This window comes from Anomaloglossus baeobatrachus, chromosome 10, assembly GCF_048569485.1.
Source record: "Anomaloglossus baeobatrachus isolate aAnoBae1 chromosome 10, aAnoBae1.hap1, whole genome shotgun sequence".
Taxonomy (NCBI): Eukaryota; Metazoa; Chordata; class Amphibia; order Anura; family Aromobatidae; genus Anomaloglossus; species Anomaloglossus baeobatrachus.
The window spans coordinates 30,109,801-30,127,789 of record NC_134362.1 but is presented as its reverse complement, the minus strand read 5'-3'; the positions used below and the strand labels follow the sequence as shown (position 1 = coordinate 30,127,789).

General features: G+C 48.3%; 1 protein-coding gene across 1 annotated transcript in view; it reads left to right on the top strand.

Annotated features, from left to right (window-relative positions):
• The window catches only part of NELL1 (neural EGFL like 1), a 784,769-nt gene that overhangs the window by 438,565 nt on the left and 328,215 nt on the right, over positions 1-17,989 (top strand). The window lies entirely within an intron of this gene.

The following is a 17,989-nucleotide window of genomic DNA, read 5'->3' as shown; positions in this document are numbered from 1 at the left end:
TTTTCCCTGGGAAGTGTGAGTTAATGCTTAAGGAGTAGTGTTGAGCGGACCCGGACTGGAAAAATCCGGATCCGCGCAGTTTCAGTGTCCGACCCGCCCGGACGTGGGATTCCGTGCTCACGATCCGGATTCGGCAATATTTTTTTTTCTCTCTCTCTCTCTCTCTCCCTCCTCTCTGCGTGTGTGTGTGAGGATGATGATGATGATGGGGCGGTAGTGCTTGTGTGTGCGGTGAAGAGGATGGGCGGTAGTGCTTGTGTGTGCGGTGATGAGGATGGGGTGGTAGTGCCTGCATGTCTGTCTCTCTCCTCTCTCTCTCCTCTCTCTCTTCTCTCTCTCTTCTCTCTCTCTCCTCTCTTCTCTCTCTCCTCTCTCTTTTGTCTCTCCTCACTCCTCTCTCTCCTCTCTGCTCTCTCTTCTCTCTGCTCTCTCTTCTCTCTGCTCTCTTCTCTCTCTCTCTGCTCTCTCTTCTCTCTCTCCTCTCACTCTCTCCCCTCTCTCTCTTCTCTCTCTTCTCTCTCTCTCCTCTCTCTCCTCTCTCTTCTCTCTCTTCTCTCTCCTCTCACTCCTCTCACTCTCTCTCCTCTCTCTCTTCTGTCTCTCTTCTCTCTGTTCTCTCTCTCCCCTCTCTCTCTCCTCTCTCTCCTCTCCCTCTCTCCTCTCTCTCTCTCCTCTCTCTCCTCTCTCTCTTCTCTCTCTTCTCTCTCTCCTCTCACTCTCTCCTCTCTCTCTTCTGTCTCTCTTCTCTCTGTTCTCTCTCTCCTCTCTGCTCTCTTCTCTCTCTTCTCTCCCCTCTCTCTCCCCTCTCTCTCTCCTCTCTCTCGCATCTCTCTCCTCTCCCTCTCTCCTCTCTGCTCTCTTCTCTCCCCTCTCTCTCCCCTCTCTCTCTCCTCTCTCTCGCATCTCTCTCCTCTCCCTCTCTCCTCTCTCTCTCCTCTCTCTCCCTCTCTCTCCCCTCTCTCTCCTCTCTCTCGCCTCTCTCTCCTCTCCCTCTCTCCTCTCTCTCTCCTCTCTCTCTCTTTCTCTCTCTCTTTCTCTCTCTCCCCTCTCTCTCTCCTCTCTCTCCTCTCTCTCCTCTCCCTCTCTCCTCTCTCTCTCTCTCCTCTCTCTCTCCCTCTCTCTCTCTCTCTCTCTCTCTCTTTCTCTCTCCCCTCTCTCTCTCCTCTCTCTCTCCCCTCTCTCTCGCCTCTCTCTCCTCTCCCTCTCTCCTCTCTCTCTCCTCTCTCTCTCTTTCTCTCTCTCCCCTCTCTCTCTCCTCTCTCTCTCCCCTCTCTCTCTCCTCTCTCTCCTCTCTCTCTCCTCTCTCTCCCCTCTCTCTCCTCCCCCTCTCTCCTCCCTCTCTCTCTCCTCTCTCTCCCCTCTCTTTCCCCTCTCTCTCCTCTCCCTCTCTCCTCTCTCTCTCTCCTCTCTCTCTCCTCTCCCTCTCCCCTCTCTCTCTCTCTCTCCCCTCTCTCTCCTCTCCCTCTCCCCTCTCTCTCTCTCTTTCTCCTCTCTCTCTCCTCTCTCTCTCTTTCTCTCTCTCTCTTTCTCTCTCTCCCCTCTCTCTCTCCTCTCTCTCCCCTCTCTCTCCTCTCTCTCTCTCTCTTTTTCTCTCTCGCTCTCCCTCTCTCTCCTCTCTCTCCTCTCTCTCCTCTCTCTCCTCTCTCTCTCTCCCGGATTCCGGATCGGATCTCGGATTTCCTTGTCAACCCGCCACTGATCCGCCAGACCCGGATTATTAGCAATCCGCTCAACTCTATTAAGGACATAAGACAATAAGGGCGGCTTTGCACGTTGCGACATCGCACGTGTGATGTCGGTGGGGTCAAATCGAAAGTGACGCACATCCGGCGTCACTTTCGACATCGTACTGTGTAAATGCTAGATGATAAGATGAACGAGCGCAAAAACGTCGTTATCGTATCATCGTTGCATTCACCGACATTTCCATAATGCCGGTGCCACGACAGGTACGATGTTGTTCCTCGTTCCTGCGGCAGCACACATCGCTGTGTATGAAGCCGCAGGAGCGAGGAACATCTCCTTACCTGCCGCCGGCGGCTATGCGGAAGGAAGGAGGTGGGCGGGATGTTTACATCCTGCTCATCTCCGCCCCTCCGCCGCTATTGGCCGCATGCCGTGTGACGTCGCTATGACGCCGCACGACCCGCCCCCTTAGGAAGGAGGCGGGTCGCCGGCCAGAGCGACGGTCGCAGGTAAGTGCGTGTGAAGCTGGCGTAGTGATAATTTTCGCTACACCAGCTATCACACGATATAGTACATGCGACGGGGCGGGGACTATCGCGTGCGACATCGCAGCATCGGCTTGCGATGTCGCAACGTGCAAAGCCCGCCTAAGGGTCATGAAATCTGAAGACATTGGAGGATTTTGCAAAGATTTGGTGCTACCTTATAGCCACCTACTTCATCAATAAATAGGAGAGCCCGGCAATTACTCACCCTCTTCTGTTCCCTTTCCTTGCAAGTTGTCTGCCAGCAACTTTTTCAAAAAGTTTTGTATTGTTCATGCAATAATTCGGACAGGGTAGGTCCTCCGAGATGAGAAACACTCTGCGTTTTTTCTTGCTTAGTTCTTGTAATAACTAGCAACTTTTATAATTATTTATATTTTAATTATATATATAATTAGCAACCTCTTACTAAAACTCCTATCCATTCTCAAGAAAGGAGGAATTTTTGATATCATAGTATACTGCTCACTGCCTAGGTTACCGACCACTTCTGCAGTGTATCAGTGGTGGCTGATTTCCTATGGGAGGGGCACAAAGCTGGCAAGTTCTTTGTCATGGAGTTTGCAGATGCTGTTCTGATTCTGGACGAATCTCTGGATCGGTGCCGTTGCGCTTCACCAATGCTGTAGAGGCAGAGCAATCGGGGAACACACAGGTCGCGCGAGCCATACTGCTTGTAAGATCTGTTAGTCTTCAGGAGCACTCTGCCCCTGACAAGATACTGTGAGGCATAGAAGCAGAGCACTCCTGAAGAAAGAAGATAGGAAAATCCCTTTAAGTCAGAACTCCTCAAATGGGTATATGAAATTTGCATTTTAGACTGGTGCAGAGGCGAAGGGCCTGGCCCTCTTGGGCTAAAGGGTGCTTTACACGCTGCGATATCGGTAACGATATATCGTCGGGGTCACGTCATTAGTGACGCACATCCGGCGCCGTTAGCGACATCGCAGCGTGTGACACCAAGGAGCGACGATCAACAATCAAAATCGTTGCTCGTTGACACGTTGTTCATTTCCTTAATATCGTTGTTGCTGCCGGTACGATGTTGTTCCTCGTTCCTGCGGCAGCATACATCGCTATGTGTGACACCGCAGGAACGATGAACATCTCCTTACCTGCGTCCACCGGCAATGCGGAAGGAAGGAGGTGGGCGGGATGTTCCGGCCGCTAATCTCTGCCCCTCCTCTGCTATTGGACGGCTGCTGTGTGACTCCGCACGAACCGCCCCCTTAGAAAGGAGGCGGATCGCCGGCCAGAGCGACGTCGCAGGGAAGGTAAGTCTGTGTGACGGGTGTTAGCATGTTGTGCGTCACGGGCAGCGATTTGCCCGTAACGAACAACCGACGGGGGCGGGTACGCTCGCTAGCGATATCTGTACCGATATCACAGCGTGTAAAGTACCCTTTACCGTCTACAGGATAATGGTGAGGAGACAGTAGGTTGAGGAGGTGACGGTTGGGGGGGTTTCAGCAGCTCCAGTGGTGGTGAGGAGCAGGCAACATGATCATTGCAGGCTGTAGCTTTCTTTAAGAGTTGGGTTTTCAAGTTCCATCTGAAGCTTCTGAATGTAGTAGACAACCGGACTTATTGGGGCACAGAATTCCATAGGATGGGGGATACTCGGGAGACGTCTTAGTGGCGGTTGAATGAGGAACGAATAAGTGTGGAGGAGAGAAAAAGGTCTTCGGAGGACCGGAGATTGCGTGTTGGAGTATATCATTAGTTCAGAGATATACGGAGGACACAGATTATGGACGGCTTTGAAGGTCAATGTTAGATTTGGATACACTGGAGAATTGGGAACCAATGAAGTGATTTGTAAATGGAGAAACTAAGGAGTGAGGTTGATTAGTCAGGCAGCAGAATTAAGGAGCGACTGGAGAGGTGGGGGAGTAATAGCAGGGAGGCCATATAGGAGGATGTTGCAGTAGTTGAGGTGGGAGGTGATGAGGGTGACACTAACATTTTCGTAGATTAAAAGTTGAGGAAAGGACGGATTCTAGAAATATTTTTGAATTGGAGATGGCAGGAGGTGGCGAGAGCTTGGATCTGTGGTTTGAACGACGTGGCAGAGTTGAGGATAGTGGACTTCTTGTACTGGGGAGAGCGTGATGTAATGTATTGTAATACACAGATCAAGTTGGGGAGATGAATTGGATGGAGGAAAAATGATTAGTTTGGTTTTGCGTACATTGAGCTTTCGGAGGAGAAGGAAGAGGATATGGCTGATAGACACTTTGGGATTCTGGACAGCAGAGAGGCAACATCTGGGCAGAAGAAGTAGATCTGAGTGTCACCAGCATATAGGTGGTACTGAAAGCCACAGGACTTTGAGTTGTCCCAGGCCAAATGTTTAGATGGAGAAGAGTAAGGGTCCTAGGACTGAGCCTTGAGGGACGCCAACAGAGAGAGGTTATGTGGTAGTGGGAGACACTAAAAGTGCAGTTGGAAAGGCATGAAGAGATCCAAGAGAGGGCAAGGTCTCTGACACCAAGGGAAGAGAGGATCTGTTATAGGAGGGATTGGTCGACAGTGTCAAAGAACAGGTCTAGAAGGAGGAGTATGGAGAAGTGACTGTTGGCTTTGGCTGTAAGTCATTAGTAATTTTGGTCAGTGGAGTTTCGGTGGAGCTATGGCGCTGGAAGCCGGATTGTAGGTTGTCAAAGAGAGAGTTAGATGGAGGAAGTTCAGCATGGACGCGCTGATCGAGGAGATTGGAAGCAAATGGGCGCAGTGATATGGGGCGATTGATGGTAGTGGAGGGTTTCTTTAGGATGGGTATGACTGTTGCGTGTTTGAAAGTAGAAGGGAAGGTGCCAGAGGTTAGCGATAGTTGAAAAGATGAGTTACGGCTGGGTTAAGCTTGGTGGTGAGGTTGGGGAGGAGGTGGGATGGGGTCGTATGCGCAAGTAGTGAGGTCCTCTTTGGAGAGGGGATGAGTAAGCTCTCCTTCAGTCATGGTGAGGAGGAAGGTTATGGGGGGTAGTAGACGTTAAATGGAGGGGTTGTGATGGTTGAGCCGAAAAGACTTCCCTTGTTTGGTTAATCTTAATTTTGAAATGTGCGGCAAAGTCTTCTGCGGAGATGAGGGCGGTCAGGCGGGGCAATGGTCAGGGAGAGGGGAGTTAAAGGTATTGAATAACTGTTTGGGGTTGTGGGATATAGACTATGTGAGGGTTCTGGAGTTCTCCTGTTTCGCGGAGGTGAGGGCCAACCGGAATGTCAAAATTGCTGTTTTTGAATGCGGTGAAGTGGTTGTACCATGTGTCACTAACTTTCCGGATATAAATGCACCAATAACCTTCCTCTAATATGGATCTGTGCCGGCTGTAATTGTACTTGGTCCCTTTAACCAGTATGGCTATAGCAGTCACTGCTTGCTCGGGGGTGAGGGTCTTGGTACAGACCCTGCTGTGGGGTTAATGGCCAATGACTAGATGGCGGTCAATGCATTGTCTTATGTGTATCCACTGCATGACCCGCGAGCGATGCAGAATGTGGCACTGTGGCTGAGCTGCGCAGCATAAATGACCCTCTCTGCTCACTACATCGCTCCCCTTCTGCTGCTTCAGACAGGCTACGCTCCGCTGAGACCCCTGCGCCTTCTGTTTCCTTCTCGGGCCGGTGCTGCCGATGCCAAATGCCGGCACTGATATTGTGATTAGCGGTGCATCACCGAAACAGAATTTCTTCTTTTAATTATGTCGGCTCCGTTTAGAGCCCGTCCTCGGGGAGCGCTGTTTATGGAGCCTCGTTCAGCCTCACAGCCTCCATCAATGAGGAGCAAAGCGCTTTTTTCTCTTGATTTCTCATTATTTAGCAGCAGCGTCATTTGCAGGATGTTCGGTGGGCACCTTTTATTTTAATTGCCCTTTTGGATCGGGTTTGGATTTTGAGGGACGGATTCGGATGGAATGTAAATGATGACAGGATTATACATTTCCAGCCGCTCGGCTCAGATTTTGTTTGGCGTCTGGTTGATGATGGCCAGAGGCGGAAACTCTGTCACATGGTGTCCTATCTAGAGTAAAAGGGCAGCAAGTGCCAACTAATGATTACATAGATACAAACTAAATATTTGGAAACACCCCCGAGTAACACAGTAGCCAATAAAAAGAGGAGTTCTGAGCGTGGATGTGACTGTAGGAGGAGCCAAGGTTCCTGCCTCTCCCCTGCTTAAATGACTGAAGGATTCCAATTCAAACATAAGGACAAAGAAATACTAACGAAGACACTATGATATAAATCAAGGAAAATATGGGATAACTAGTGATGAGCAGGCACTACCATGCTCTGTACTCAAAACTACTGATGAGCGGGCACTACCATGCTCTGTACTCAAAACTACTGATGAGCGGGCACTACCATGCTCCGTACTCAAAACTACTGATGAGCAGGCACTAACATGCTCTGTACTCAAAACTACTGATGAGCGGGCACTACCATGCTCTGTACTCAAAACTACTGATGAGCGGGCACTACCATGCTCCGTACTCAAAACTACTGATGAGCAGGCACTACCATGCTCTGTACTCAAAACTACTGATGAGCGGGCACTACCATGCTCTGTACTCAAAACTACTGATGAGCGGGCACTACCATGCTCCGTACTCAAAACTACTGATGAGCATGCACTACCATGCTCTGTACTCAAAACTACTGATGAGCGGGCACTACCATGCTCTGTACTCAAAACTACTGATGAGCGGGCACTACCATGCTCCGTACTCAAAACTACTGATGAGCAGGCACTACCATGCTCTGTACTCAAAACTACTGATGAGCGGGCACTACCATGCTCTGTACTCAAAACTACTGATGAGCGGGCACTACCATGCTCCGTACTCAAAACTACTGATGAGCGGGCACTACCATGCTCCGTACTCAAAACTACTGATGAGCGGGCACTACCATGCTCTGTACTCAAAACTACTGATGAGCGGGCACTACCATGCTCTGTACTCAAAACTACTGATGAGCGGGCACTACCATGCTCTGTACTCAAAACTACTGATGAGCAGGCACTACCATGCTCTGTACTCAAAACTACTGATGAGCGGGCTCTACCATGCTCTGTACTCAAAACTACTGATGAGCGGGCTCTACCATGCTCTGTACTCAAAACTACTGATGAGGGGGCACTACCATGCTCTGTACTCAAAACTACTGATGAGCGGGCTCTACCATGCTCCGTACTCAAAACTACTGATGAGCGGGCTCTACCATGCTCTGTACTCAAAACTACTGATGAGGGGGCACTACCATGCTCTGTACTCAAAACTACTGATGAGCGGGCACTACCATGCTCTGTACTCAAAACTACTGATGAGCGGGCTCTACCATGCTCTGTACTCAAAACTACTGATGAGCGGGCACTACCATGCTCGGGTGCTCAGTATGCAAAACTACTGATGAGCGGGCACTACCATGCTCGGGTGCTCTGTACTCAAAACTACTGATGAGTGGGCACTACCATGCTTGGGTGCTCAGTACTCGAGACTAGTTATATACAAGCACCCGAGCATAGTAGTGCCCACTCATTAGTAGTTTTGAGTACAGAGCACCTGAGCATGGTAGTGCCCGCTCATCACTAGTTACCAGTACTGAGCACCCGAGCATGGTATTGCCCGCTCATCACTAGTTACGAGTACCGAGCACCCGAGCATGGTATTGCCCGCTCATCACTAGTTATGAGTACTGAGCACCCGAGCATGGTAGTGCCCACTCATCACTAGTTACAAGTACCGAGCACCCGAGCATGGTAGTGCCCACTCATCACTAGTTACAAGTACCGAGCACCCGAGCATGGTAGTGCCTACTCATCACTAGTTACGAGTACCGAGCATGGTAGTGCCCGCTCATCACTAGTTACGAGTACTGAGCACCTGAGCATGGTAGTGCCCACTCATCACTAGTTACGAGCACCTGAGCATGGTAGTGCCCACTCATCACTAGTTACGAGTACCGAGCACTCGAGCATGGTAGTGCCCGCTCATCACTAGTTACGAGTACTGAGCACCCGAGCATGGTAGTGCCTGCTCATCACTAGTTACGAATACTGAGCACTAGAGCATGGTAGTGCCCACTCATCACTAGTTACGAGTACTGAGCACCCGAGCATGGTAGTACTCGCTCATCACTAGTTACCAGTACTGAGCACCAGAGCATGGTAGTGCCCACTCATCACTAGTTACGAGCACAGAGCACCTAAGCATGGTAGTGCCCGCTTCATCACTAGTTACCAGTACAGAGCACCCGAGCATGGTAGTGCCCACTCATCACTAGTTACAAGTACAGAGCACCTGAGCATGGTAGTGCCCGCTCATCACTAGTTACGAGTATAGAGCACCTGAGCATAGTAGTGCCCGCTCATCACTAGTTACGAGTACAGAGCACCTGAGCATGGTAGTGCCCACTCATCACTAGTTACCAGTACTGAGCACCTGAGCATGGTAGTGCCCACTCATCACTAGTTACCAGTACTGAGCACCCGAGCATGGTAGTGCCCACTCATCACTAGTTACCAGTACTGAGCACCTGAGCATGGTAGTGTCTGCTCATCACTAGTTACCAGTACTGAGCACCCGAGCATGGTAGTGTCCGCTCATCACTAGTTACGAGCACAGAGCACCTAAGCATGGTAGTGCCCGCTCATCACTAGTTACGAGTACAGAGCACCAGAGCATGGTAGTGCCCGCTCATCACTAGTTACCAGTACTGAGCACCAGAGCATGGTAGTGCCCGCTCATCACTAGTTACCAGTACAGAGCACCAGAGCATGGTAGTGCCCGCTCATCACTAGTTACGAGCACAGAGCACCTAAGCATGGTAGTGCCCACTCATCACTAGTTACGAGCACAGAGCACCCGAGCATGGTAGTGCCCACTCATCACTAGTTACGAGTACAGAGCACCCGAGCATGGTAGTGCCCGCTCATCACTAGTTACGAATACTGAGCACCCGAGCATGGTAGTGCCCGCTCATCACTAGTTACGAATACTGAGCTCCTGAGCATGGTAGTGCCCGCTCATCACTAGTTACGAGTACAGAGCACCCGAGCATGGTAGTGCCCGCTCATCACTAGTTACCAGTACTGAGCACCCGACTATGGTAGTGCCCACTCATCACTAGTTTCGAGCACAGAGCACCTGAGCATGGTAGTGCCCGCTCATCACTAGTTACCAGTACTGAGCACCTGAGCATGGCAGTGCCCGCTCATCACTAGTTACCAGTACTGAGCACCCGACTATGGTAGTGCCCACTCATCACTAGTTACGAGCACAGAGCACCTGAGCATGGTAGTGCTGGTGACCAGGGCTCTCTGCCCAAAAAGCAGGAAGGAATTGATCTCTTTATTTAGCGGTCAGGTCTCCTTTAAATCTGATTTATTACATTGCACTGTTCGGATCGCGGCTTCTGGCAGCAGCCGGAGGTTATAATCTATCGTTTTTTCTGAAGTCCATTTCCTTACTAAATGTCACTTGGGTTCCTCGTAAATCCACCTATAATAATGTAAGGATTACTTACCCCCAACCTGCCGTAATGGAGCCGCAATAATATTGAGATTTGATTTGACATATGAATTATAAAATCAGAGCTGAGCGCGTTCCACAATCGCGGCCGCCTGTTTTCCTCTTAATGGTTATATGAAGCGTTCACGGATGAATGGCACCAGCATTTTTATATATTTTTATATTTTATTTTATTTTTTTTGTTAATAAAGTTTTTATAAAGGTTTTAGTTTTTTTGGTCTTTTTATTTTCATTTTTTTACGTAGCAAAGCTAGTAATGTTCCAATTATAATCTTCAGCTTTGGTATAATGTAATACTCTGTGTAATCCAATAATCCTATTAGATACAACAGAACAAAGGAAATATAGCCATGACCTTCCGTCTTAAAGGGCCACAGCTACTTCTGCTCGTCACCTTTTACAAAAGTGCTTTGTCCTTGAACTACCTTTCTGAGAAAAATCATATTCTGGGAATACTGAGAGACAGCCGTGCTAACCCAGGTAATCCTATATGGGCGAAACATGTCAGACACATTCTGTACATGAGGCGATTGTACAGGAGGAGGAGTAGGTGAGCTGTGACATCAGAAAAAGGAGGTGAGCTGTGACATCACCTGTTGTGAATGCAAGATCCCGTGTTATCTACTGTATATTGAGGTATAGGAGAAGGAAGTGAGCTGTGACATCAGGAAAAGGAGGGGAGCTGTGACATCAGGAGGAGGAAGTGAGCTGTGACATCAGGAGGAGGAGGCGAGCTGTGACAGGAGAAGGAGATGAGCTGTGACAGGAGAAAGAGGAGAGCTGTGACAGGATGAGGAGGAGAGCTGTAACACCAGGAGGAGAGCTGTGACATCAGCAGGAGGTGAACTGTGACAGGAGGAGGAGGTGAGCTGTGACAGAAAGAGGAGGTGATCTATGATATCACATGTTGTGAATGGAGGATCCTGTGTTATCTGCTGTATATAGAGGTGTTATCAGTCATTTTACTGGAGGAGGAGGAAGTGAGATGTGATATTACTTTTTGTGAGTGATGGCTCCTGTCTCATCTACTGTATATAGAGGTGTTCTCAGTCATTGTACAGGAGGAGGTGAGCTGTAACATCACTTATTTTAAATGGTGGATCCTGTGTTATCTACTGTATATAGAGGTGTTATCAGTCATTGTTCAGGAGAAGGAGGAAGTGAGCTGTGATACCACTAATTGTAAATGGTGGATCCTGCGTTATCTCCTGTATATAGAGGTGTTATCAGGCATTGTACAGGTGGAGGTGAGCTGTGATACCACTAATTGTAAATGGTGGATCCTGCGTTATCTACTGTATATAGAGGTGTTATCAGTCATTGTACAGGAGGAGGAGGAAGTGAGCTGTGATATCACTTATTGTAAATGGTGGATCCTGCGTTATCTACTGTATATAGAGGTGTTATCAGTCATTGTACAGGGGGGGGTGAGCTGTGATATCACTTATTGTGAATGGAGAATCCTGTGTTATCTATTGTATATAGAAGTGTTATCAGTCCTTGTACAGGAGAAGGAGGAGGTGAGCTGTGACATCACCTATTGTGAATGGTGTGTCCTGTGTTATCCAGTGTATAGGAAGAGGATTTGAGCTATACCACCTATTGTGAATGGTGTGTCCTGTGTTATCCATTGTATAGGAAGAGGAGGTGAGCTGTGATATTACCTATTATGAATGGTGAATCCTGTGTTATCCACTGTATATAGAGGTGTTATCAGTCATTGTACAGGGGGAGGTGAGCTGTGATATCACTTATTGTGAATGGAGAATCCTGTGTTATCTATTGTATATAGAAGTGTTATCAGTCATTGTACAGGAGAAGGAGGAGGTGAGCTGTGACATCATCTATTGTGAATGGTGTGTCCTGTGTTATCCATTGTATAGGAAGAGGAGGTGAGCTGTGATATCACCTATTGTGAATGGTGAATCCTGTGTTATCCACTGTATATAGAGGTGTTAGCAATCATTTTACAGGAGGAGGAGAAGATGAGCTGTGATATCACCTATTCTGAGTGGTGGGTCCTGTGTTATCTACTGTATATAGAGCTGTTTTTAGTCTGTGTAATAATAAGGTGAGAGCTGAAATGATCTCTATAGAACAGGAAGCGTCAGTTTATTATGAGGTTCAGAGTCCAGAAGGAAAACTGCAATATTTCAGGATATTTTCTACAAAGTGATATGCAAAAAAAATAATTGTTTATCATAAAAGCTTTTATAGGCAATTGGTGATTTTCTGAAGACACGTTCCCTTTAATCTTATTGTCTAAAGTTGCTTTCCCAGTTTCGAACACAAACCCCTCCCTGCGTGCAGCGGTGCTAATACAGCGGTGCTAATACAGCGGGGGCACTGAGGTAGGGGCTTAATATTTATGCAATTCTGGAACATTTCTTCATACAGGGGCTCGTGTTTGGAGGACGCTTCGCACCGGCGTGCTGAGAATCCACCATTACCCTTGACCCATATTTCTTAGGAACGTTATGGTAATTTATCTGCTGCCGGTGAATTATAATTTACTCCAACAAAGAGCTGGAAAGATGGAGGCGCTGATCGTGCGCAGAGCCCCGGTGTGTGGGGGGTTATGGGGTGATAGGGGGAGATCTCCTGGGTTTAGAGAGTGCGTGCATAGTGGATATTAAAAGCAATGGATCCGATATATCAAGATGACACCTAATGTAAATATGGCCATTATATAACTTGTCGTCTGCATTTTTCACCATTTTTTCCACTGCATTCTCTCTCTAATTTTCACTTGCCTCTGAGCTGGTGAGTGGAGATTATCTGCTATGACGTCTCCCATATACAGCGAACAGCGACATGAGGGATTCCAGCTTTCATGTCTCTATGTAGCACATGGTCAGAAGCAGCAGTCACATGAAGGACATTTTTCAGCACTACTGAGCAGTGTGCCTGTGCATCCAGCACTGGGTATGAATGACATTATAGAGCAGTACTGAGCAGTGTGCCTGTGCATCCAGCACTGGGTATGAATGACATTATAGAGCAGTACGGAGCAGTGTGCCTGTGCATCCAGCACTGGGTATGAATGACATTATAGAGCAGTACAGAGCAGTGTGCCTGTGCATCCAGCACTGGGTATGAATGACATTATAGAGCAGTATGGAGCAGTGTGCCTGTGCATCCAGCTCTGGGTATGAATGACATTATAGAGCAGTATAGAGCAGTGTGCCTGTGCATCCAGCACTGGGTATGAATGACATTATAGACCAGTATAGAGCAGTGTGCCTGTGCATCCAGCACTGGGTATGAGTGACATTATAGAGCAGTACAGAGCAGTGTGCCTGTGCATCCAGCACTGGGTATGAATGACATTATAGAGCAGTATGGAGCAGTGTGCCTGTGCATCCAGCACTGGGTATGAATGACATTATAGAGCAGTATGGAGCAGTGTGCCTGTGCATCCAGCTCTGGGTATGAATGACATTATAGAGCAGTACAGAGCAGTGTGCCTGTGCATCCAGCACTGGGTATGAATGACATTATAGACCAGTATAGAGCAGTGTGCCTGTGCATCCAGCACTGGGTATGAGTGACATTATAGAGCAGTACAGAGCAGTGTGCCTGTGCATCCAGCACTGGGTATGAATGACATTATAGAGCAGTATGGAGCAGTGTGCCTGTGCATCCAGCACTGGGTATGAATGACATTATAGAGCAGTATGGAGCAGTGTGCCTGTGCATCCAGCTCTGGGTATGAATGACATTATAGAGCAGTATAGAGCAGTGTGCCTGTGCATCCAGCACTGGGTATGAATGACATTATAGACCAGTATAGAGCAGTGTGCCTGTGCATCCAGCACTGGGTATGAGTGACATTATAGAGCAGTACAGAGCAGTGTGCCTGTGCATCCAGCACTGGGTATGAATGACATTATAGAGCAGTATGGAGCAGTGTGCCTGTGCATCCAGCACTGGGTATGAATGACATTATAGAGCAGTATGGAGCAGTGTGCCTGTGCATCCAGTTCTGGGTATGAATGACATTATAGAGCAGTACAGAGCAGTGTGCCTGTGCATCCAGCCCTGGGTATGAATGACATTATAGAGCAGTATAGAGCAGTGTGCCTGTGCATCCAGCACTGGGTATGAGTGACATTATAGAGCAGTACAGAGCAGTGTGCCTGTGCATCCAGCACTGGGTATGAATGACATTATAGAGCAGTATGGAGCAGTGTGCCTGTGCATCCAGCACTGGGTATGAATGACATTATAGAGCAGTATAGAGCAGTGTGCCTGTGCATCCAGCTCTGGGTATGAGTGACATTATAGACCAGTATAGAGCTGTGTGCCTGTGCATCCAGCACTGGGTATGAATGACATTATAGAGCAGTATGGAGCAGTGTGCCTGTGCATCCAGCTCTGGGTATGAATAACATTATAGAGCAGTATGCCTGTGCATCCAGCACTGGGTATGAATGACATTATAGAGCAGTACAGAGCAGTGTGCCTGTGCATCCAGCTCTGGGTATGAATGACATTATAGAGCAGTATGGAGCAGTGTGCCTGTGCATCCAGCACTGGGTATGAGTGACATTATAGAGCAGTATGGAGCAGTGTGCCTGTGCATCCAGCACTGGGTATGAATGACATTATAGAGCAGTACAGAGCAGTGTGCCTGTGCATCCAGCACTGGGTATGAATGACATTATAGACCAGTATAGAGCTGTGTGCCTGTGCATCCAGCACTGGGTATGAATGACATTATAGAGCAGTATGGAGCAGTGTGCCTGTGCATCCAGCACTGGGTATGAATAACATTATAGAGCAGTGTGCCTGTGCATCCAGCACTGGGTATGAATGACATTATAGAGCAGTATGGAGCAGTGTGCCTGTGCATCCAGCTCTGGGTATGAGTGACATTATAGAGCAGTACAGAGCAGTGTGCCTGTGCATCCAGCACTGGGTATGAATGACATTATAGAGCAGTATGGAGCAGTGTGCCTGTGCATCCAGAACTGGGTATGAATGACATTATAGAGCAGTACAGAGCAGTGTGCCTGTGCATCCAGCTCTGGGTATGAGTGACATTATAGACCAGTATAGAGCTGTGTGCCTGTGCATCCAGCACTGGGTATGAATGACATTATAGAGCAGTATGGAGCAGTGTGCCTGTGCATCCAGCTCTGGGTATGAATAACATTATAGAGCAGTATGCCTGTGCATCCAGCACTGGGTATGAATGACATTATAGAGCAGTACAGAGCAGTGTGCCTGTGCATCCAGCTCTGGGTATGAATGACATTATAGAGCAGTATAGAGCAGTGTGTCTGTGCATCCAGCACTGGGTATGAATGACATTATAGAGCAGTACAGAGCAGTGTGCCTGTGCATCCAGCACTGGGTATGAATGACATTATAGACCAGTATAGAGCTGTGTGCCTGTGCATCCAGCACTGGGTATGAATGACATTATAGAGCAGTATGGAGCAGTGTGCCTGTGCATCCAGCACTGGGTATGAATAACATTATAGAGCAGTATGCCTGTGCATCCAGCTCTGGGTATGAATGACATTATAGAGCAGTACAGAGCAGTGTGCCTGTGCATCCAGCTCTGGGTATGAATGACATTATAGACCAGTATAGAGCTATGTGCCTGTGCATCCAGCTCTGGGTATGAATGACATTATAGAGCAGTATGCCTGTGCATCCAGCACTGGGTATGAATGACATTATAGAGCAGTACAGAGCAGTGTGCCTGTGCATCCAGCTCTGGGTATGAATGACATTATAGAGCAGTATGGAGCAGTGTGCCTGTGCATCCAGCTCTGGGTATGAATGACATTATAGAGCAGTACAGAGCAGTGTGCCTGTGCATCCAGCTCTGGGTATGAATGACATTATAGAGCAGTATGGAGCAGTGTGCCTGTGCATCCAGCTCTGGGTATGAATGACATTATAGAGCAGTACAGAGCAGTGTGCCTGTGCATCCAGCACTGGGTATGAATGACATTATAGAGCAGTACAGAGCAGTGTGCCTGTGCATCCAGCTCTGGGTATGAGTGACATTATAGAGCAGTATGGAGCAGTGTGCCTGTGCATCCAGCACTGGGTATGAATGACATTATAGAGCAGTATAGAGCAGTGTGCCTGTGCATCCAGCACTGGGTATGAATGACATTATAGAGCAGTACAGAGCAGTGTGCCTGTGCATCCAGCACTGGGTATGAATGACATTATAGAGCAGTATAGAGCAGTGTGCCTGTGCATCCAGCACTGGGTATGAATGACATTATAGAGCAGTACAGGGCAGTGTGCCTGTGCATCCAGCACTGGGTATGAGTGACATTATAGAGCAGTATGGAGCAGTGTGCCTGTGCATCCAGCTCTGGGTATGAATGACATTATAGAGCAGTACAGAGCAGTGTGCCTGTGCATCCAGCTCTGGGTATGAATTACATTATAGAGCAGTACAGAGCAGTGTGCCTGTGCATCCAGCTCTGGGTATGAATGACATTATAGAGCAGTACAGAGCAGTGTGCCTGTGCATCCAGCTCTGGGTATGAATGACATTATAGAGCAGTATAGAGCAGTGTGCCTGTGCATCCAGCACTGGGTATGAGTGACATTATAGAGCAGTATAGAGCAGTGTGCCTGTGCATCCAGCTCTGGGTATGAATGACATTATAGAGCAGTACAGAGCAGTGTGCCTGTGCATCCAGCTCTGGGTATGAATGACATTATAGAGCAGTATAGAGCTGTGTGCCTGTGCATCCAGCTCTGGGTATGAATGACATTATAGAGCAGTACAGAGCAGTGTGCCTGTGCATCCAGCACTGGGTATGAATGAAATTATAGAGCAGTACAGAGCAGTGTGCCTGTGCATCCAGCACTGGGTATGAGTGACATTATAGAGCAGTATAGAGCAGTGTGCCTGTGCATCCAGCACTGGGTATGAATGACATTATAGAGCAGTACAGAGCAGTGTGCCTGTGCATCCAGCACTGGGTATGAGTGACATTATAGAGTAGTATAGAGCAGTGTGCCTGTGCATCCAGCACTGGGTATGAATGACATTATAGAGCAGTACAGAGCAGTGTGCCTGTGCATCCAGCACTGGGTATGAATGACATTATAGAGCAGTATAGAGCAGTGTGCCTGTGCATCCAGCTCTGGGTATGAATGACATTATAGAGCAGTATGGAGCAGTGTGCCTGTGCATCCAGCACTGGGTATGAATGACATTATAGAGCAGTATGGAGCAGTGTGCCTGTGCATCCAGCTCTGGGTATGAATGACATTATAGAGCAGTACAGAGCAGTGTGCCTGTGCATCCAGCACTGGGTATGAATGACATTATAGAGCAGTATGGAGCAGTGTGCCTGTGCATCCAGCACTGGGTATGAATGACATTATAGAGCAGTATGGAGCAGTGTGCCTGTGCATCCAGCTCTGGGTATGAGTGACATTATAGAGCAGTACAGAGCAGTGTGCCTGTGCATCCAGCACTGGGTATGAATGACATTATAGAGCAGTATGGAGCAGTGTGCCTGTGCATCCAGCCCTGGGTATGAGTGACATTATAGAGTAGTGTGCCTGTGCATCCAGCACTGGGTATGAATGACATTATAGAGCAGTACAGAGCAGTGTGCCTGTGCATCCAGCACTGGGTATGAGTGACATTATAGAGTAGTATAGAGCAGTGTGCCTGTGCATCCAGCACTGGGTATGAATGACATTATAGAGCAGTATGGAGAAGTGTGCCTGTGCATCCAGCACTGGGTATGAGTGACATTATAGAGTAGTATAGAGCAGTGTGCCTGTGCATCCAGCACTGGGTATGAATGACATTATAGAGCAGTATAGGGCAGTGTGCCTGTGCATCCAGCACTGGGTATGAATGACATTATAGAGCAGTATGGAGCAGTGTGCCTGTGCATCCAGCACTGGGTATGAGTGACATTATAGAGCAGTATAGAGCAGTGTGCCTGTGCATCCAGCACTGGGTATGAATGACATTATAGAGCAGTATGGAGCAGTGTGCCTGTGCATCCAGCACTGGGTATGAATGACATTATAGAGCAGTATGGAGCAGTGTGCCTGTGCATCCAGCACTGGGTATGAATGACATTATAGAGCAGTATGGAGCAGTGTGCCTGTGCATCCAGCACTGGGTATGAATGACATTATAGAGCAGTATAGAGCAGTGTGCCTGTGCATCCAGCACTGGGTATGAATGACATTATAGAGCAGTATGGAGCAGTGTGCCTG